This window comes from Arvicola amphibius, chromosome 14 (genome assembly GCF_903992535.2).
Source record: "Arvicola amphibius chromosome 14, mArvAmp1.2, whole genome shotgun sequence".
Taxonomy (NCBI): domain Eukaryota; kingdom Metazoa; phylum Chordata; class Mammalia; order Rodentia; family Cricetidae; genus Arvicola; species Arvicola amphibius.
This window is the reverse complement of record NC_052060.1, coordinates 1,155,734-1,177,374: the sequence shown is the minus strand read 5'-3', so window position 1 is coordinate 1,177,374 and position 21,641 is coordinate 1,155,734. Positions and strand designations below refer to the sequence as shown.

Here is a 21,641-nt window from a genome sequence, read left to right as displayed (position 1 = left end):
GCTAATTATAACTCACCAACAGGGGACCTGAGGGCGGGCTAGGGGACAGTCCAGGAAAGCAGAGCTAGGGAGGGGTGGTCCCAGGCACTGTGACCTGTAGAGACAGAAACTGACTTGAGGGGCACCCAGAGGGCCATAGCCTTCCCCTGACTTCCCTTGGGCAATTCTCCCACACTCCACCCTCAGCTTCCCACCTCTCCTGTTTAGCAAACCTCTTGGGAAAGTGTCATCCTGTTTTCTCCATGAGGGACTGTCAACTGTGCCCTACTCCCGGTCCTTGCTGCAGTCTAGCTCCCATTCTTCCTGTGGCAGCTCAGGCCTTGGGGCTCCCCATGCCTCCTCCCACCCACAAGAAAGTTCCTAGAGCCGCTGCTGGGTCTCAGGAACCATTCCAGCTACGGACACACCCTGGTAGCAAAGGGCTGAGTGAGGTCAGGCAATGACAGGAGGGCTTGCAGAGTCTGGGCGTCTCTAGCCTATACTGAGACCCTGCTGTGTGCCCAAATCCATCAGTGGCCCCTGCAGCAACAGAAGGGCAGAGCCGTGAGGTCAGGGGTGCCAGTCTAGCCCTCTTCAGCTGGTGCGGAGGGGCACTTCCTGGGATGTGCTGTCTGAAGCGTCACTCTGGGCCACTCCGTTGATGCTCCTGTCAGGTAGAGCGCAGGACACCCTGGTCACAGTTGCAGCTTTCAGGATCCCGTCGAACACCTGGTCTACCTAGGGGACCCAGAATTTGGGTCCGCCAAGGGTCCTAGTCTTGGCTGGCCCAAGGTCACTGTCGCTGGAGTGGTCCATTTTGGAAACCCAAACTTGCGCTTTGCTTTAGCGCTGCCTACCAGGCCAAGTAACCATGACTCACTGCTGCTCATTTGCATGGTGATTTGCATAGTGTCTCCACCCTAATTCCTCCAAATCCAACTTCCCACTCCAGAGTGTAGGCCACTCCTATCCAGCACCGTGGCACCCAGGACCTCAGAGCTGGTTCCATCTTCTTTGTCACACCCCTCGATGCACAAATGGCCCAAGAACAGCATGCTGCACCCATCCTTGGGAAAGGGACAGAGGGGCAGCAGTGCACAGCCCAGCTAGGAGCCTCTGGAACAGGACTCAAGGTGGGATAGCAGCAGCAGGGTGCTCCTACCCTATTTCTGGAGTCCACTCTCCACTGTGCAGAGTGAGTCCAATACAGTAGCCATGAGTTAGATTACAGAGAGAACTTTGAAGACTGGGTCCTACTAAGAGCCGACTCTAGGGTTCAAGCTCACCTTGTCAGAAGCTAAATAAACAAGACAGGCAGCTGGGGAGATATAGGGGTCATGAAGGTGCCGTGCTCCTACCACAGGTTTGGGCAGACAACCAGCCCCTTGAGAATGTGGAAGTCTGAATCGAAGCCCTGCTAAGTCTGCCAACTCTGGGAAGTCCTCTCTGGTATCTAACGGCCATCCTTCTCGCAGAGCCCATGTCATGGTTGTCATCTAGACAAGAAGAGTGACCCTGACCATCAGAAGCCTTAGTTGAGGAGAGGTGGGGGCAGTTGGGACCGTTAAGAGTGTCACCTTCCACCTCCCTAGCCTACTTCCCCCTGGGGTCTCAGGAGACAGAAGTGAAAGTCACAGCTGGGCCTTGAGGACAGATCATCTTGACAAGCGTTGGGATGAGCATGCTGCCACTCAAGCTGGTTTGGGGATGCCTGCTAATGCAACAAGTGGATGATAGCCAGCCGAGTGGAGGGACTTCCAGTGAAATGGAAACAGTAGGGAACTCAGAGCATGCCCTGGGCCAGAGCAGCTTTCTCCTAGGGCACCATTTTTTGTTCAAGCATCTAGGAACAGACCAAGAGCTGAGCCCTAATTGCTGGGCTTTTGGCACAGGGGTAATGGGAGGTACTGCACAGACTAAAGGGCCACCCACACTCAGACAGGCCAGGCCAGAAAGAGGCCAATCCAATCAGGGAAGGCAAATCCTCCTGGTATTGTGACCTCAAGGAGCAGCAAGGATTTAAAGGAGCCTTGGGCAGTGGCTGGGTCTCTAAGCCCTAAACAGAAGGTGGCAAGGTGGCTCTTGTGGGGGATTATCTTACTGTTTTAAGGAAAGAGGCTAGGTGAGGATGGGTGCCTACATTGTGGGTCCTGAGCACCCTTGGGCAAACACATACTCTCATCGAAACACACCTTCATCAAACAGGGTTCACTGTTTGATCAGAAAGCGGCAGAGGTCCCTCTGACTTTGTCAGCAATGACTGCTGTCTGTGCCATGACCCAGAGGGTTCCTTCCTCTGAGGGGAAGCTCGCAGGGGCTTTTACAAGCAAGGCCTATCTATCCCTGGGAACAGGTGAAGGCTTCCTTTCTCCTCAGCTCCCCACCCCCAACTGCAGGCTGACAGGTGGGGGAGAAGAGTAGAAACAGCTGGGCCAGGACACCTGTTTTCCACTCCATGCCTGGCCAAGGGCCTGATTGGGGACCACACGGGGAGTCTGCCAAGAGGCAGGCAGGTGTGAGGGCAAAAAGAGAGGGGTCCAGATGTCAAGGGGAGATAGAGCAAGAAGAACCACCCTCACCCATGGTACAGGCTAGAGGAGAGCAGCCAGTCCCAAGGGCAGCCTCCAGCCCCTGCTTACAGGCCCCGCATCATATTTCCTCTAATGGAAAAAGAAGAACCTAGAAAAGAGACCTATTCCCCCTACCATCTGCCCCACCCCCACTCCATGGACCCTCATGTCTTAGTCTTTATTCTCCCAGTCTTCAAACCCAGCCTGGAGGGAGGAGGACATCAGCAGGACTAGCAAAGAACCTAGGTCGTCTGCTGGGCAGGTTTTGAGGCTAGGAGGCACCTGGCATGGCATGGGAAGGAGATCCTGTTTCTCATGCCACCCCAGGGTCTGGTGGTCCCTTCAAAGCCTTCTCAAGCCCTTATCCCTACACCCCAGGTCTTGGCCGAGGGTCCTGAGGGAGGGTGAAGCTGTGACACCTGCCTTTGAACCTTCTTCCTCTAGGAAAGGCATGGGCCAGGGGAGGAAGATAAGGTTGCCCAGTCCCTGTGCTACCTTCAATCCCTTTCCTGTCTGCTCCAAGCAGAGTTCCAGGGGTCTCTGTGTACTGCTGGCTCCTGCTCTAGTCCTTGTTTTGGGGCTTCTTGCATCAATGGGGAAATCTGAAGGAATTACTGTCTCGAGAGTCAGAGCAATACACCCCCAAACTGCCACCGGAGACCTCTGAGTGCTGCATCGAGGTGGTACCGTGGTCAAGAGTGGCCTGGATCCTCCCTCCTGCAGAGAGATGCCTTCTTAGGCAACAGCCCTGAACCCTCACAGTGGGCTTCACTGAATAAACCCTTAGTCCTTCAGCCTCAGTCTCTCCAATACCAACGACCAGTTGTGGACAGATTTCTGACCAGCTTAGGACTCTTCACAGACAACACCAGTTCTGGGGAATCTCAAAAGTCTTCATTTTTGACTCTGAACCATGCACCCTGTTAAACTGGGTGTGCATGGGTGATGCTGGAGGGGAGAGCTAGGGACAGTCAGGACACGCCTTCCCTGTGGCATGTTGTCTGCCCAGTGCTAGGGGAGAGGCCCCAGAACAGCCGGGGGCACCACGCCAAGGTCAGTGACCAAGCCTAGAGCTCAGGGCCTCCTGGGAGGGTTTAAATGAGTAAATACGGTTCCGCCTGGGTGTGGTTTGCCACAGGCCAAAGCTTGGGGCAGGTCACTCCCTCTAGTACCCTACACAGAAGGGGCTGTCAGCCACAGTCAGCCCCTCAATCCACGCCACACCAGCAGTCCTGCCTAGTTCTGCCACTGGCAACAGGAACGGGGCTGGCACAAGGGCTGAGCCAACACAAAGGAAAGCTGTGGGGACCTCCTGAACCAAGAGTGTGCCCCAAAATGCAGCAGAGCAGCCTCACTCGTGGAAGGCGGGTACAAAGCTCCGGCAGCAGGGACCAAACACACGTGTCACCGAAAGGGAGACTCCTGCACACCTGGAAAGCTGAGGCTGAGGAGGGAGGGGGCAACTTACCCAAGGCCAGGGTGGGGGACAGTGGCTAGCCAGGGATCAGAGCCGCAAGGGAGGGTGGAAGTCAGCCAGTGCTCCCTGACTCACAAAGCATGCTCTCCACAGACAGGCCCTGCCTGCCCATCTGTGCTCTGACCTCAACCCTTGCTCCAGCCCAGGCTCTCCGGGTCTGTGCGCCTGCCTTTCCCTTCCTGCCTCTAGTCCCTCACCACCCCCCACTCTCCAATCCTTTAATCATCTTTACCACTGCTGCCCCCACCCCCGCAGCAGCTGCTCTGTGGGTGTCACACCCCTAAGGGTGTGCTGTACACCTTCCCGCGTGTGTCCCATGACCTGCTGCAGACTGCCAGGTGCAGCTGGGGCTGCAGGACCCCACCAGCCTGCTTTCTGGGGAAAGGGGCTCAGAGGTGAGTCTTCCCATAGCTCCAGGACAGCTCCTCAGAATATGTTTTGTCCTAGGCAGGGAGAGATGAGAAAATATTCCAGGAGCCAAACAGCACCAGCCCCACTAGGCCAAAGGTCAAAGCCTTTTTAGCAGAGTCACTGGAGAATGCCTGAGATTCCCCCTCACTTCTCTGGGAAGTTCTTTCTGATATCCAGCTTTCCTAACTGTGTAGAGGGCGATGTCAGCCACAGCACAGCCAGATGTCCGCTTCTATAGCACAGCTTCTAGTTAATGCTACTACCTCTCCCCCATGAGTAAGTCACCAAACCGGGACAGAAGGATAGCGAGGGCTGGATGGACTCTGGCCCCATGACTACCTCATAAAAGCCACCAGTGATTACAGCGACGCGGAGGATGGACCGCATGCGACCATTCCTCCTTCCCGCTTCCCTGTAAAGGGAGATAATTTTCTCAGGCCAGTTGGCTTCAGAGAGCCTACAAAGTCCCAGCCATGGTTTCAAAGGGGTGGCAAGAGCCCGCCACCACAGAGCTGCAGCCCTGGCTCTGACCCTTGCCAGTGGGCTTGCCTTAGATCAACCCCCCTTAGGGAACCTGGATAGCGCCCAACTGTATTTGTGATACCAAGTGTCCTCCTTGCCTGCAGCTCCTCTATAGGCCACACTGTGTGCGCAGGGGGACAGAGAAGTGGAGGCAACGGAGAAAAGCCAGCCTACCCACTCAACTCCAGTGTGTGGCAAAATGTCCAACAAGGAGCGATGTCAGGCCAGGGCCATCCATGGAGGACAGGAGCTCAGCTGGCAAGGAAGACAAAGCTGGGAAGGTGGGCAGAGGTCCAGGCCAAGGACAGAAGGGCCAAGGATGTTGCAGCAGAGGCCCCTTTCCAGAGCAGGGTCAGATGGGGCCTCAGTGAGCCTAATCCCATCCCCTGGTCTAGCTCCCAACCTGGGGAGATTTCCTCCGCCTTTCCCATCATACCAACCCAGGAAGACAGGGAGAAGAAAGAAAAAAGCCTACTGGAGACAGATTATATAACGGCAACCAGCCTGCCTGTCACATAGCCCAGCCTCTGAGCACTAAGAAGTCAGAGGGCCAGAGTAGAGAGCAGGGTCCTCCAGCCCAGTGTCACCACACAGAGAGGGACATGCAGCCTGCACCTGCCTCCTGCCCAAGTCCCCCACACCCTATTCCAGGCACAACCCTGTGCCCATCCCCCAACACAAAGCTTCCCGTACTTTCTGGCTGGGTCCTGATGCTTCTGTAGGCCAATGCCTGCAAGAACAAGGCTTGTATAGCTTCATTCTTAACCTTAAGAATCTCTCCCTGCATGAAATCTGTGGCAGAAAGAGGGGAAAGCCAAACTCTGATACAGATTTGCTGTGCGATCTCCAGTAAAATGTTTGACCACTCTGGTAGGTATGTGAATGCAAGAAAGCTCCTGCCTTCCAAGTGAATCTTCTTACAAAAGTACACGCAGCAAACACACACAGGGTTTGTTTGAAGGGCACAGGAGTCATAATAAAGAATATGACTACTGAGATCCCATGATCCCAGCGTCCATTTCTGGGGTAAATGGGGAAACTGCTCTACAGAAGCTCCAGTATTCCCCAACCACCCCACAAAATAAGGTTCTCAGCCACTCCCACAACCATCCCACCCCACCCCCATCCTGGAAGACGCAGGAAGGAAATTCATTCACAGGCAAGACCATGAGAGCTGGGACGGCCAGGCTGAGCACTGGGGCTTGGTGGCCGGTGGCCAGAAGCTGGGTGTCTGGGAACTCTGACAGGTACCTCGCCAATACTCCCCTCCGCGGACACCTCCGCTAGAGCTGGGAGGGGAACAGAAGGTGGACAGCTCCCAAGGCCAAGTGCACTCAGTAGGCTCCCCTCCGGGAGCCGGCCAGAGCAGCCCAAGGTCACCGTCCCAGGCGGCAAACTTCCCACAGTCAAGACAGCTCAGGCCCACTGAGGGTTAGGGGGAGGGAGAAGATCCGCCACTCACTCAGCCAAAGCAGCTAGGCCTCGGAGGGAAACTCACACGGCGAGGGCAGGGTACCGGATCCACCCCACTGTACTCCCCTGGCCTGGCCCTAATGCGCCGGTCAGTCGCAGGCAGAGCTGGCACTCGGGTCAACCTGGGTAGTCCAGGACCACTAGGAACCCCAAGGGCTAGGCGGAATCTCTAGGAAGCCTCGCTGCCCCATCTCCGCCATGGGAAGCCAGGAGCACCGTAGTCCCTTGGGCCAGCCTCACCACTCGAACCCTACTCGCACCGGTTCGGCCAGCACCGACTAAGGGAGGCCCCGGAGAGAGAGGTCCTGCCAGATGTGAACAGCTTGAAACTCCTGGCTTGGGGTGCTCCAGCTGGCATCGCTGACACACCCGACCCGGGGGCCCCACGGGTGCGAGATCGCGGCCGGAGCCACGTGCGTTGCGCCCGCCAGACCGCGGAGCAGTGGGGGCTCGGGTGCCAGGCGCGGCTGTCACAGCAGTCACCCCAGCACCACCGCCGCCGCCCCGCCCGGCCCGGGACTCTCGCGCCTGGGAGCCCTGGCACCCCTCGCGCTCCAGACCACCCTGCGCCCTGCCGCGCGGCGTGGGGGAGGGGCTCTTAAAGGGACCGGCGCGAGTCGCGACTCACCAGCCCGCGGGGGAACGGGGTTGTCACGGCGCCGGGAGCCTCGGCCCGGCCCGCGGTATCCTCGGCTGCGCGAAGCAGCAGCTCCGGCGGGGAACAGCGAAGGCGCCGCGTCCACGCGGCCTGGGCGGCGCCGCAGGGCCCGGAACCCCTGGTGTGCGCGGGGGCGGCGGCGGCGGGCGGCGGGGACGCGGCCGAGCGCCCAAGCCGCCTCGACGGTTGTTGATATTTTGCTTCCTTCCTCCTTTCGGGCTCCAAAGGCAACTCCTCCAGCCCCAGACTCGAGGCCGACGTAGGCACCGCGCACCCTAGCTTGCGGGATGGGGGGGGGGGGGAAGACGAGGGTGATGGACAAGCGGGGGGCCAATGGGAGGGCCTTACAGGGAGGGGGCGGGGCCTTGCGGGGCGGCCTCTGGCGCAGCCACGCCTCCTGCCCTAGCCTGCGCCCCACCCCACCGGGGCGCGCGACCGCGGCGCGTGGAGCCCAGATCCCTCCGCCTACGGGACAGAGCGTGGCCTCGGGACCTCAGCACCCCGGCCCAGAGTTGGCAGAGGTCTAAGTAGATAAGTTTTGGGGAGACGAGAGTGTTGGGAGGCCCCAGCTCCTCCACTTACTGTGTGACAAAGCTCCGAAGGCAGATCGCGTTCTCTCCTCGGGGTTACCTGGGGAGCTCCGCTGCTCCCTCTACCTGTGACAGGTCCCCTCCTTTCCCCTGGCCCGGCTCGGTTGACGCCCAGACATTTAAAGCAACAGTGCATAATTCTCTGGTGACCTAATGTTCAGTGCCTGCGGCCCCAGCGCTCTTAACTATCAAGGGGGCAATTTAAAGGGGCGGGACCCCAACAACCACCACCTCACAGGAAACATCAGAAGCCTCATCGTAGAGAAGAAACAGTAACTCTCTTTAAAAGAAAAAAACCTTTTAAAATCCCTGGTGGCCTCTGGGCGTGGCGAATTTTTAAATGCTCACAAGATTGTGCATACCATTGCTTCTCAACACGGACCCATCAGACTTCCTGTCCAGCATCCTGTCACTTCCAAGTCCTCCGCTGGCTCTACCTGGAGCTCGAACTTCAAAACCAAGCCTTGCAGTAGAGAAGCACAAGGCTCTTTACAAGCTTAGAGTCTGGTTTTCTGGACAAAGTCCCTGTTCTGGGTATTTGGGACTGGGAGAGGCAACAAGTGGTGGGTTAGAAGCATCAACTCGGAGTCAGACTGTCTAATTCAAATCCTTTCATTGTTTATGAAGAGCAGAGCACATTTCTTAACTCTCCATCCTCTTGGTTAAGATGAAGGCGGTGAGGATAGTACCTAACTTGTGAATCTGGTGTGAGTTTAGTTCCCAGGAGACTAGCACAATGCCTCATGTTGCATTGTAATGACCCATGGGCCGCTCAAATGAAAAGAAAAAAGAAAGAAAAACCTTTTAGGCCAGGGTGAGTTCAGACAAGGCTCAAGGGGGACAAGTTCAATAGGACCGTTCTGCAGAGAGCTTGGAGACTTGTATGTACCTCCTTAAACAGGAAGCTAGCAGGCTTCTATTCCGTTGTCCTCCCCTTTCAATCCTTCTACTTGGCCCCTCCTTCCAGAAGCCCTATTTATACAGTATCACATATGGTCCCCAAATGTTGCTCTTTAGTTTCCCTAGTAGTATGGGGGTGGGGGCTCCCAGCACAGAGATGCCAGTACTCCTGAGCAGGCTGGTTTGCCCCAACACTTCAGGGAGGGCATCTGTCCTTCCCCAAGCACTTGGAGAATACAGCCTTGTTCGGGCGTGAAGCTGTGGTGGGAGCGGGATGAGAAGGTGCCCTCCCAGTGGGGAGCCTCCCCTCACTCAGGCCTCTATTTTTAGTGCTTCCCCAGGCTCTAGCAGGAGAAATCCTTTAGTCATCAGGGTGTTTATTTTCCGGCTGCTTCCGACGTCGGGAAAAGCAGAATGTTGAGACTGGAGAGATCCAGGGCTGCCGTAAAAGACTTCTCAGGAACGGGCCTGAGAACACAGCCTTCAGACCATTGGGTCCCAGCTCACAGGAAAACAAAACAGGATGGGCCCAGGACAGCTAAGCCCTCAGGAGTTTCCAACCTGCCTTAACCTTGGAGGCTATCCAAGCTAGAGAGCCCTCTGGCCCAGCTCTATTTGAAGACTGTTTTTCAAAACAACAACTAAGTCCAGAAGAAATTCTTTCCCAGAATCCCCCTTCCCACCCTCTCGTAGGTCTGCCTGGAGAGCCTCCCGCCAACCACAACCCTAGCCAATCTCAAACCTGAGGCGGGCCTTCCAGAGCTAGGATTGGTTGGCTGGGCCTTCTAGACCTGGAATGTTGAGTCTTTAACAAAGGAATGAGGAAGGAAGGTGAGTCACCTGGGGAAGACTTTAAAGGACTAGCTAGGAGGAAAAGGAAGGGGGAAGCGCTCCAGGGAGGTGGGGGCCCTGGACGCTGACGGCTGACTGGACAGGTCACACGAGACCTGAGTAGGGGGCAGTAACACAAGAGGGACAACATTCAGAGTCTGAAAACGTCTTGGAAGAGAAGAGAAAAGGTAACAGTCGTGAGGTCTTGATTTCCACAGAGGACCGAAAAGGGCCAAGGTAATGTTGGAGGTTGGATGAAAACTGGACTTCTTGAAAGTGACTCTGAATTCTTTTCTTCTGGCCCCTGGACTTCCCATCCCAGAATCCTCTGGGTGTCAAATGACTGTCTCACGTTTCCTCTCCCATCTCTGACTGTGCACCTATCTCTTATGAATTAATTTATTGTTTGTTAGTGTGCCATAGTGCATGCTTAGAGGTCAGGGGACGATTCTGTCGAGTTGATCTCTCCTTCCAACTTACCATGAGTTTTGGGCTGAAACTCAGGTTGCCAGGCTTGGTTGGCAATCGCTTTACTGGCCAAGCCATCTCGCCGGCTTCTACCCATCTGTTCTAAAGAAAAGTCACCCTCCAGCCCAATCCCCCCGTGGGCCCCTGGGGCACTTAGATGCCCACAAGTCCTGAAAATAATACCGTGTAAACTCACCTGCAGTGCTGTCTTCCCAAGGCTCTCTGGCAAACAAAATTTAACCCTCCTTTATCCGCCCCTTCTCAGGCTTCTCCAATTCACCTGTGCTTGGTGTCTTTTCCCGCAGGTTCCCATCTCTCTCAACACCCCTCTTCCACCTGGCAGTCCTTCCTCAACCTAGGAAAAGTGCTCTTGCCGTCCCTTCTAGTCTGATGAGCTGCCTGCCAGGCCCTCCTCTCACCTTCCTTCCCCTGCGCCATCTGGACAGTTCTCAATCCCACCTCCACACCCAGCTCAGCCACCGAACTCATCCTTCTTCCTCCAGTTTTTAAGTGATTCCAGCAAAGAGCCCCCTACCCAACCTCTCCCCGCATCTGCCACCGAGCTTGCGAACCGGACCCTCAGCAGGTGGGCGTATATATTCTCTGCGCGAAGGTGGGACTCTGCACTCTGTCCCTGTCTCCTCAGGACGCACTAGCTTGCTGGTTTGGGTTTCTAAGGTACTTTTCCTTACCAGCTCCTGAGTTCCTGCAGGAATGCAGATCTTTGCAGAGCTGGCGTGGAACACGCTTAGCAAATGTATATACGCAGCTGTGTGAGTTAGGATTGTGCAAACTCTACTGAACACCTCATTTCTGCATCGATAATCGTGGAAGCCAAACACAGGGGTCGAATCTGGGGTCCTACGATTCTACTTCGGGGCAGAGTTGGGGTGAGGAATAGATAGCCGAATCCGCCGGAGTCAAGGCCCGCGTGGCACATTAGTGCCCTACGCTGCCTGGGACCAGACGTGGGGACACGAGCAGAAGCCCCTGGAGCTGAGAGGGAGAGGTGCCAGAGCGGGTCCCAGGTCCGTGTACCCCCACAGGAGCTCCCTGCCCCCCCCCCACGGCTGGGCAGGATGTGGTGGCAGCTGCAGTTGGGTGGGCAGGATGTGGGGGTGGGGGCAGACGAACGCAGCCCGACAGCAGTTTCTCCCCCCACCCCAGCTCCTGCCTCCACCCCCTCCGGGTCACGTGCTCTCAGCTTGGGCACCGAGGGACTATTTCCCATTTTTCGCGGAAGGACATCTCAAACCCGTCGCCATGGACTTAAGTTGTATCACGCCATTTTCTTGCCCCCCTCTCCAGCCTAGAACAGAAAGTTTGCCCAGTACACATTTCTGGAAAGCGTGGATTAACTCGGAGGAGGCCCCTTTAAATGCAAATGGTCGCCCTCCTGCTCTGCTCCCCCTCCTCCCCAACCCCCATTCCAACTTCTCTCCAAGTGCCCAAACTCCACCAGCTGCTATTGACGTCAATCGTGCGTCAGCATCTCCAGCCCAACCAGACAGCACGTGGGGGGAAGAAGGCAATCTTAAAGGGCCAGTCGCTCAGGGCCTTTTCGATTACCGGAGATGGAAAAGCTAAATGGAATATTGGAAACTGTTGGAGCGGGAAGAAATGCAGGGGAGACTTTCAGACTTTCAGGATTGCTTAAGGCCGGCGACGTGGCTCAGCGGATCCGGGTACTTCTTTCTGTGCAAGCCCGAGAATCACCTCCCCAAAGTTATCCTCTGACCTTCACATCATTTTTCTCCCCCGCACACATAATGTAATGTATTAATAAATCTTTTGTTGTTGTTGTTGGTTTTTTGTTTGTTTTTCACGACAGGTTTTTTTGTTGTTGTTGGTTTTTTTTGTCTTTGGAGCCTGTCCTGGAACTAACTCTTGTAGACCAGGCTTACCTCGAACTCACAGAGATCTGCCTACCTCTACCTCCCGAGTACTGCCACCACTGCCCAGCTAATAAATCTTTTTTAAAAAGACTTCTCAGAGTAGGAAAGTATATTCTTTTTTCTGTTTTCCTCTTTTTTAAAGTTTACTTCCTATTGTGTGTGTGGTATGTACCAGTGTGGAGGTCAGAGGACAACTTGCAGCAGTTGCTTCTTCCACCTTGTGGTTCCCGGAGTTCGGCGCTTTGGGACCACAAGCTGAGCCCACTTTTAATCTTCCCTCTCCCTTCCCTCTCCGCTCCTCTTCCCCTTTAGGGCTTGAACCTAGGGGTCTCACACATTCTAAGTACACTACTATTCTACTATTGAGCTACATGCCCAGCTCAAGAAAGTGAATCCTAAACCAAGCATTCTCAGATTCCCCCCAGAGGTTTGGGTTTATCTGGGAAAGGAACCCAGGAGCTTGAGGGGCAGGCTGAGTCTAAAGGCAAAAGAGGCTTGGCCTTTAAGAACCCTCCTTGAGTTGCCAGACAGATCTCCTATGAGTTCAAAGCTGCCCTGTTTTACAGAGTGAGTTCCAAGACAGCCAAGGCTACAGACAGAAACCCTGTCTTGAAATACTAGAAAGAGAAAGAGAGGAAAGAAAATGAACAAAACCAAAAAAACAAAAGCAAAACAAAGAAAACCCCCCAAGAACCCTGAGTTCTAGTTGGGTGGAAGCACTGAGGCATAGATGGTCTCTGTGAACTCCAGCTTAGTCTACTGACAGAGCCACATAGTGCAACCCTGTCTGGTAGGGGGGCCAGGACAAAAAACAAACAAAAAAACATAACAGTCTTTTCCCTCACTCTACTCAGTGTATCTGTTCACAAAGTGTTATGCTCCATCTAGAGCAAAGATGGAGTAGACGCTCAGTTAAGTATTTGTAGAATGGGATAATTGGTGCCTTGTGCCCCATGCCGACTCCCCCTTTTCAATAGGCTCTCGTATCTGTCCCATGCACACAGAACACACACTCAGGTACCAGGTGATCTTGCTTTTGAAATGCGTACAGTTTTTATTGAGCTCTTTGGACGTTAGAGCCATGCGCAGAGGAACCTAGGTCCCAGCTCTGGTTTTCCTATTTATTAGTTGGCTGACCTTGGGCAGTGTTACTTGGTGGGAACATTAAATGGGGGCAATTTCTTTTTTTTAAAATATTTTATTTATTTATTATGTACACAATATTCTGTGTGTATGCCTGCAGGCCAGAAGAGGGCACCAGACCTCATTACAGATGGTTGTGAGCCACCATGTGGTTGCTGGGAATTGAACTCAGGACCTTTGGAAGAGCAGGCAATGCTCTTAACCTCTGAGCCATCTCTCCAGCCCAAATGGGGGCAATTTCATCGGAAGTTTTTTGCTTGTTTGTTTGACAGCATCTCACTGTGGAGCCCTGACAGGTCTGGGACTCACAAAAATTCCCTTGCCTACATGGGAAGTAGGAAAGGACAAGATTGGGCTGGAGAGATGGCTCAGAGATTAAGAGCATTGACTGCTCTTCCAAAGGTCCTGAGTTCAATTTCCAGCAACCACATGGTGGCTCACAACCATCTGTAATGGGGTCTGGTGCCCTCTTCTGGCCTGGAGGCATACACACAGACAAAATATTGTATACATAATAAATAAATATTTAAAAAGAGTGCTGATGTGTGCGTGAGAGAACGTACACACACAACTGTGACGAATTATTTTAACATTTGTTGAGGGCTGGAGAGATGATGGCTCAATGCTCCTGAAGAAGACTCAAGTCCGGCTTCTAGCACCCACGTCACAACGGCTTGTAGCTCCAGGGGATTGAACGCCAGCTCCTCAGGCACCCATACACATCAACATATAGAAGTAAAGGTAGATCGGGGGCTGGAGAGATGTCAGAAGACACTGGCAGCGCCAGGCAGCTGCACACGCCTTTAGTCCCAGCACTCGGGAGACAGAGGCAGGTGGGTTCAGCCTGGACTGCAGAGTGAGTTCCAGGATATCCAGGGCTGTGCAGAGAAACTGTTTTGAAAGGAAAGAAAGAAAAAAGGGGGGGGGGGACACTGCTCTTGTGGTGACATTTAGTCACTGTGGTGGTTTGAATAAAAATGGTCCCATAGATTCATGATTGGTCCCCAGTAAGTGGAACTATTTGGGAAGAATTAGGAAGTGTGACCTTGTTGAAGTAGAGGATGTGTTTCACTGGGGGTAGACTTTGAGGTTTCAAAACCCCAGGCCCAGGCCTAATTCCCCCACCACCTCTTTCTGCCTCCACCTTATGGGTCTGAATGTAAACTCTCACCTACGGCTCCTGCATGTGCCTGCGTGCTGCCACACTTCCTATGATGGTTGTGATGGAAACTCTCACCTACCGCTCCTGCACGTGCCTGCGTGCTGCCACACTCCCTACCATGATTATGATTGACTCACCCTCTAAAACTGTAAGCAAGCCCCAGTTAAATGCTTTCTTCTAGTAAGTTGCCTTGGCCATGGTGGTTCATCACAGCAATGAAGTGACATCACATCCCAGTGACACCACATCCTTCTGACTCCACATCCCAGTAACATCACTTCTCAGTGACATCACATCCCAGTGACATCACATCCCAGTGACACCACATCCTTCTGACTCCACATCCCAGTAACATCACTTCTCAGTGACATCACATCCCAGTAACATCTCAGTGACACCACATCCCAGTGACATCGCTTCTCAGCGACATCATATCCCAGTGACATCACATCCCAGTGGCACCAATGACATCACTTCTCAGTGACATCACATCCCACTGACACCACATCCCAGAGACATCACATCCCAGCGACACCACATCCCACAGACATCACATCCCAGCGACACCACTTCCTAGTGATACTACATCTCAGCGACATCACATCCCACTGATACCACATCCCAGTGACATCATCTCCCAGTAACATCACTTCTCAGAGACATCACATCCCAGCGACACCATATCCCAGTGACACCACATCCTAGTGACATCACCTCCCAGTGACACCACATCCAGTGACCTCACAGTTACTAAGAAAGTCATCTTTGGACAGCATAAAGAGTTCCAAGCTCCCTGTGCTACATGAGACACCATCTAAAACAAAACAACACAATACATGCCTGGTTAAATAAGTAAAAATGACAAAGTTAATGACTTTCGTATTTCCCAGTTCTGAACTATGTTCCTACTCTGAAATTATCCCAAGAGAGAGCGTGGTATGTATGATCAAGGCAGGTTTTAACTCTGAGAGCCGAGGTTCAGCTAAAGTATGCCTCAGTTAGCCAAATGCTTTGAAACATGGGAGGCAGGAGACTCACAGCCCCCAGTCTCATTCTGTGGCCCAGGATGGCCTGAATCTGCAATCTGACTTCAGCATGAGTGTAATTACAGATACTTAATGCAATGTCTAAGGCAGGAACCTGGGTATTCTCTTCTGTGAAGCCCACCCCTGCTCTCCCTGATCCCCACCCCAGCTGCCATCCTCTCCTTATTTCTGCCTCCACTCCCCACCCTGACCTTCATTCCCCGTGGTGAGAGAGCAGAGTCTCCTGTCACCTGATTCCAGTTTCTTGTGGTTCAAAACCACCTAGTCCTTGTTCAGCCTGTCTTGCAGCTGCTTATTGATCCCCTTGTCAGTTTTTCTGTCCCCTTCTTCAAGGATGAAGGCCTGACAGACACCAGAGGGCACCTCCTGCCTGGTAACAACTGAGCCCAGGAGGCAGGGCCACCAGCTTATCCTGGAAAAAGAGGCCCAAGTAAAGCTGAGACTCCTCTGGCTCAAAGCAGCCCTGACGATCCAAAGAGTGAGGTGGGTTTCCCCACAGGAATCTCCAGTGAGCCTTGGTGCTGGCTCCACCCTCTGTAGCGGTTGGGTGACACCAGGAGTGCTGTGTTCCAGAAAACCCCAAAATAACCCATCTTCACTGTCCGGCTGCTATTTCTGTCCACGCTGTTTAATTATTCAAACCCAAGTTAGGGAGTGAGCTATATAAAGCCCTTCTACTTGGGGACCCAGGAGAGCTGGGAGACTCTCCAGGTTGCAACAGCATCAAGCAATGGGGTTTGGTGAGATCACTTGGCCCAGGACTAAAAGTACCTGCTGTCTACTGTCCGCTGGCTTCCTCAGCTATAAGAAAGCGACCTGCCCCGAACTTCCAGTTCACTCCTCCAGCCTTCTGGCCGCTAGCTGCCCCACCCTGCTGCACGCCCTTCAGCCTTCAGTCTTACCTCAGCTGGCTCCGTGCTAAACTCACTGTCTTTGTAGCGTTGGAGCCTTTGGAGCCTGTCCTGGAACTAGCTCTTGTAGACCAGGCTGGCCTCAAACTCACAGAGATCCATCTGTCTCCCTCCAGAGTGCTTGGATTAAAGGCATGCGCCACCACCTCCCAGCAGCTTTTTTACCAGATGTGACATAAGCAGCCAGACTTGGTGCCGGGCCTGAATGTGATGCAGCCCAATTCACACCTAAGCCATTTTGGACTAGCGACTTATCCAGTAAGGTTCTCCCTACAGCATCACCACTGAGGCTACTAGGGTGCTGCTGCAGGACAGGGAGGATGTGTGGTTACCAAGCAACAGAAGGCATATAGGAGGGGTCCTGACACTGATGGTGAGCAAGGAGACTGGAAAGGGTTGGATGGGCTGCTTTCCCATAGCTACAGAGCGAGGATGACCACAGCTCAGCAAGCAAGGAGGAAGAGTGTGTGAGCCTTCCCTTAGCTTGGTGATGGTAGGTACCAGCCTTAGACACTAACAGGTCTGAGAGCCTGGGCTGTGCAGGGCTAGGACAGAAATACAAGATTAAGCATAAGTCCTGGGTTTCAGTATAGCTCAGGATGGAGTGCTTGCCTGTTGAAGGTAAGGGTGAGGCGTCCTCCTTAAAAGCCAAAGCATGGCCGGGCGGTGGTGGCGCATGCCTTTAATCCCAGCACTCGGGAGGCAGAGGCAGGCGGATCTCTGAGTTCGAGGCCAGCCTGGTCTACAAGAGCTAGTTCCAGGACAGGCTCTAGAAACTACAGGGAAACCCTGTCTCGAAAAACCAAAACAAAACAAAACAAAAAAAGCCAAAGCATGAAAAGGAGGCAGAAGCTGGTGGGATCTGGATGCCACTGGGTGTGTCCCCTTGGTAGTACAGCATACATTGGTCCTCTGGGACTTTGCAAGCCTAGTTTCCCTACCACACCACTACCTTCCCTGGTTTATTTATTACTTTTCTAACTTATTTACTTAGGGTCTCTTATACTCAAGGCTGGCACTGAACTCGGTGTGTAGCTGAGAATGACCTTGAATTTCTGACTCTCCTACTTCTCACGAGTGCTGGCTCAGTTTCTCTCCTGGTGAGAGCAGCCTTATGTAACAGGCCTTTACCAAGCAACTAGAATCCACTGGCCAGATTGTCTCAGTACCCCTTGAGGTGCTGGGTACCTATCCCAGAGGGCTGACACCTCAACAAGGTTGCTGTGACACTGGGCTCCCGTATGTGGCGCCTGCTGGCTACCAGTCTTCTGCCATTCACCGTGGTATGGCCCCACCTGCTGCAGCCCTCCTGTAAGAGCAGATGGAAGTGTTCCAGCCCTAAGCCAGGGCAGGCTGCTGAAGGGACACGAGGCAGTGAGACAGGAAGAGTTGTGGACAAAAAGGGTCTAGGTGTTCTTTTTTTTTTTTTTTTCATTCCTGCTCACTAGGGCTTGGAGGCCTCTTGGACAAGGAATCTTGAAGATCAGAGAGGCCAATGAGCATATTCACCCAGCAACAAGTGGCTGTGTATCTAGACAGTCCCTCATTCCTAGAGTCCAGCTTTCCTCAGATGGGAGCAGGAGGTCTGCAGAGAGACCAACACTAGTGAAGCTCTGTGTCCAAAACAAAACAGAACTCAGAAAGTCGCAGTGGGCTGGCAATTCAGTGCTGCCTGCGCCAGACAAGAGTAAAGCACACAGGGAGAACCCAGCTTGGATCTTACCGTAGCCGAGGCAAAGCGCCAGCCTTCCATGGTCACAGTGGCACAGCAGAGGTGGTAGAGGAGTGCTGGCGTGGCAAGTCTCTCTGTGCCCATCATGCCCAAATAATGAACTATGTGCCCACATTGTGAAAGCTTGGCCTATAGCTTAGGCTTGTTCCTAACCAGTTCTTATAACGTAAATTAACCCATTTATATAATCTATGTTCTGCCACGAGGCTCATGGCTGTTACCTCTCCTCCTGCCCATCCTGCTTGCTCTGGGTCTCCATCTTTCTCTTCCTAGAGTCCTTTATTTATTTATTTATTTATTTACTTATTCTTTTTGGTTTTCTTGAGACAGGGTTTCTCTGTGTAGCTCTAGCTGTCCTGCAACTAGCTCTATAGAGCAGGTTCACCTCAAACTCACAGAGATCCGCCCGCCTCTGTGATGTGGGATTCCCCTCTGTATGTTATGAATATGTTTTATTACCATTGGTTAATAAAGAAGTTGCCTCCTGAGTGCTGTGATTAAAGATGTGTGCCAACACTGCCCAGCCCCAGAACCCTCTCTGTCCCTAGAAGTCCCACCTACACCTCCTGTCTAGCTATTGGCCATTTAGCTTCTTTATTACACCAATCACAGCCATGCATCTTCACACATGTACAAATATCCCTCAACACTGAAGCACACTTAGAATCAGACCAAGCACCATGGTGAAGGTGTTATCAAGAAAAAAAAAGTAAGTGGGTCAGAATGTTTGCTGCTCTTCCAGAGGACTGGACTAGTTCAGTTCCCAGTAGCCAGGTCACATGTGGTGGTTTGAATGAGAATGGCCCCCATTGGTTCATATATTTGAGTGCTTTGTCTCCAGTTGGTGGAACTGTTTGAGAAGGAATAGGAGGTGTGGCCTTGTTGGAGGAGGCGTGTCACTGGGGGTGAACACCATTCCCAGTTAGCTCTCCTTGTCTGGTTCTTGTGGATCAAGATGTGAGCTCTCAGCTGCTGCCCTAGCACCGTGCCTGCTTGCTGCCAGACTGCCTGCCATGGTGGCCATGGACTCAGACTCTAAAACTGGAAGCCCAATAAACTTTCTCTTCTGTAAGTTTCCTTGGTCATGGTGTCTTCACAACAATAGAAAAGTAAGACATTAGGTCTGGAGAGGTGGCTCAGAGGTTAAGAGCACTGGCTGCTTTTTCAGAGGTCCTGAGTTCAATTTCCAGCAACAACATGGTGGCTCACAGCCATCTATAATGAGATGACATGTAAGCATATATACAGGCAGAACACTGTATACATAATAAATAAACCTTAAAAAAAAGACAAGCAAGACATCAAGTGACTCAAAATCACCTGGGACTCTAGTTCCAAAGGATCCCATGCCTTCTTCCAACTGTGGCTCAGACACATGCACACATACACAATTTTAAAATATTTTATGTCTCTATGTGGATGTTTTCATGAATGCCATGCATGTAGGTGTCCACAGAGGTCAGAGAGCATCTGATCTCCTGCCCCTGGGGTTACAAGCAGTTGTTATGTATCATGTGGGTGCTGGGAACCAAACCTAAGTTTCTGCAAGAGGAGCAAGAACTCTTAACTGCTGTGCCATCCCTTTGACCTCTAAATAATAAATATAAAGAGGGGGCACGCTGGTAAGGGGGCCAAGAGGTTAAGAGATCTGGCTGTTCTTCCAGAGGTCCTGAGTTCAAGTCCCAGCAACCACATGGTGGCTCACAACCATCTGTAATGAGATCTGGTGCCCTCTTCTGGCATGCAGCATACATGCAGGCAGAACACTGTTGACATAATAAATAAATCTTTAAAAAAAAAAGAAAGGAAGGAAGGCTGGCCAGGCTGGCCAGTGGCAGTGTATGCCTTTAATCCCAGCACTTGGGAGGCAGAGGCAGGCAATCTCTGTGAATTTGAGGCCAGCCTGGTCTACAGAGTGAGTTCCAGGACAGTCAAGGCTACATAGAGAAACTCTGTCTCAAAAAAAAAAAAAAAAAAAAAGCAGAAAAAGAAAAAAATGAAGAATGTGCTGTGCACACATGCACGTGTGCGCACCCACACCGCCACACCCCCCCCCCTCCATTCTGGACACATGGGGATCTCAGAATTACTCATGTTTAGAAATGGACATCTTGGCCACTTTTCACGATAGCCTTCTTGCTAGGGAAGTCCCAATGTGGCACAGGGCAATATCAGGGACTTTGTGTCTTGTAAAGTCACTCATGGGGCTCCACCCAAGTGTCCCTATCTAACCCTAATCACTCCCCAAAGGCCCACCCCAAATACCATGGTCTTATTAAATTCTGTCCTCTTTTCTGTTTTCTTTTGGGGGCTTTGAGTTGAACTCAGAACCTCACGTTCTCCCTATCACTGAGCTATGCCCCAAGTTCAGTTCCACCCTCTCAATACCACACAATGGGGATTAAGGATGCAGACCAGGTCTAAACCTTAGCAGTGACCTGGCCTCAGCACTACCAGGCCATGCAGTAGCTAAGGCAGTCGGGGGTACCAGCCTGTCTAGCTTCTAGGGTGAAAGCCAGAGCCACTGTCTCATGCAGAAGGCCTGACTTTGGGAAATACAGCTAGCCATGATCTGAGCATGCACATGAAAACAAGCGTGTAGAAGGAAGGTCTTGAAGGGTTTGCCCCAGGCTGCCAGCAGTGCCTCCTGTGAGGAGGGGGGGGGGGGAGGGTGGTTTGACTACTTCTGTACTCCTGAAGATTTCTCTGATGAGATAGTATATGTATTAGCTCATTTGTGTAAGGTGGAACAGAGAAGGGAAACTGCGCTGCAAACTCTTCCAAGGGTTGAGGGACTGGAACTGGCAGATAACTGGAGACTGCATGCTTAGCAAGCAGGAAAACATGTGTGCAAGCCCCAGCACATCAAAACAGAAGAATAATGGGCTTAATGTTTCTGGGACCTGTATTTTTGGGAAATGCTGCGTAATGTGTCTGAATTTAATAAAAGCATTTAAATAGGTTTGACTGTGATATCTTTGTTTTATATTTTTTGAGACAGGGCCTTATTATGTAGCTTGTGAGATGGCTCAGTGGGTAGCCTGGCCACCTGAGTTGCATCCCCAGAATCCACATAGTGGAATGAAGGAACTGAAAGTCATCCTTTAACCCCCAGGCAGTCACCATGGCTTGCATGGGTCCCCATCCCCCACATCCTCCCACTAATGGCAATCCTGCTTCCTCTAGTGCTGGGGTTACAAGTGTGCGGGACTACCTGTCTTATCTTGAAAGTGTCCTTCACATTGTCACTAAGACACAAAGGCAGCCTACTGACTGGGAAAAGATCTTCACCAACCCTGCAACTGACAAAGGTCTGATCTCTAAAATATATAAGGAACTCAAGAGACTAGACGGTAAAATGCCAATTAACCCAATTAAAAAATGGGGCGCTGAACTGAACAGAGAATTCTCAACAGAAGAAGTTCGAATGGCCAAAAGACACTTAAGGGCATGCTCAACCTCCCTAGCTATCAGGGAAATGCAAATCAAAACAACTTTGAGATATCATCTTACACCTGTCAGATTGGCTAAAATCCAAAACACCAATAATAACCTTTGCTGGAGAGGTTGTGGGGTAAGGGGCACACTCATCCATTGCTGGTGGGAATGCAAACTTGTGCAACCACTTTGGAAAGCAGTGTGGCGGTTTCTCAGGAAATTCGGGATCAACCTACCCCAGGACCCAGCAATTCCACTATTGGGAATCTACCCAAGAGATGCCCAATCATACAACAAAAGCATATGCTCATCTATGTTCATAGCAGCATTATTTGTAATAGCCAGATCCTGGAGACAGCCTAGATGCCCTTCAGTGGAAGAATGGATGAAGAAACTGTGGAATATATACATGCTAGAATACTACTCAGCGGTAAA

The 21,641-nt window shown here is 52.3% G+C and overlaps 1 protein-coding gene and 1 long non-coding RNA gene across 9 annotated transcripts in view; one reads left to right on the top strand and one right to left on the bottom strand.

Moving 5' to 3' along the window:
• Positions 1–10,588, bottom strand: part of Mef2d (myocyte enhancer factor 2D) — a 32,944-nt gene extending 22,356 nt beyond the window's left edge. For 2 of the 8 annotated variants that reach the window (XM_038311639.1, XM_042054169.1), the window contains exon 1: positions 17–6,004. The gene's annotated coding sequence lies outside the window, so the exon portion shown is untranslated. Of the gene's footprint in view, positions 1–16; positions 6,005–6,421; positions 6,914–7,060; positions 7,366–7,672 lie in introns of those variants that run through there. The other 6 variants (XM_038311646.1, XM_038311638.1, XM_038311645.1 and 3 more) reach the window with 6 other exon arrangements.
• LOC119801159 lies at positions 7,497–11,681 on the top strand. The gene is made up of 2 exons (XR_005283143.1): positions 7,497–9,648; positions 10,185–11,681. It is a non-coding gene; the product is annotated as an uncharacterized LOC119801159 (long non-coding RNA).
• The last annotated feature ends 9,960 nt before the right edge of the window (positions 11,682–21,641 follow it).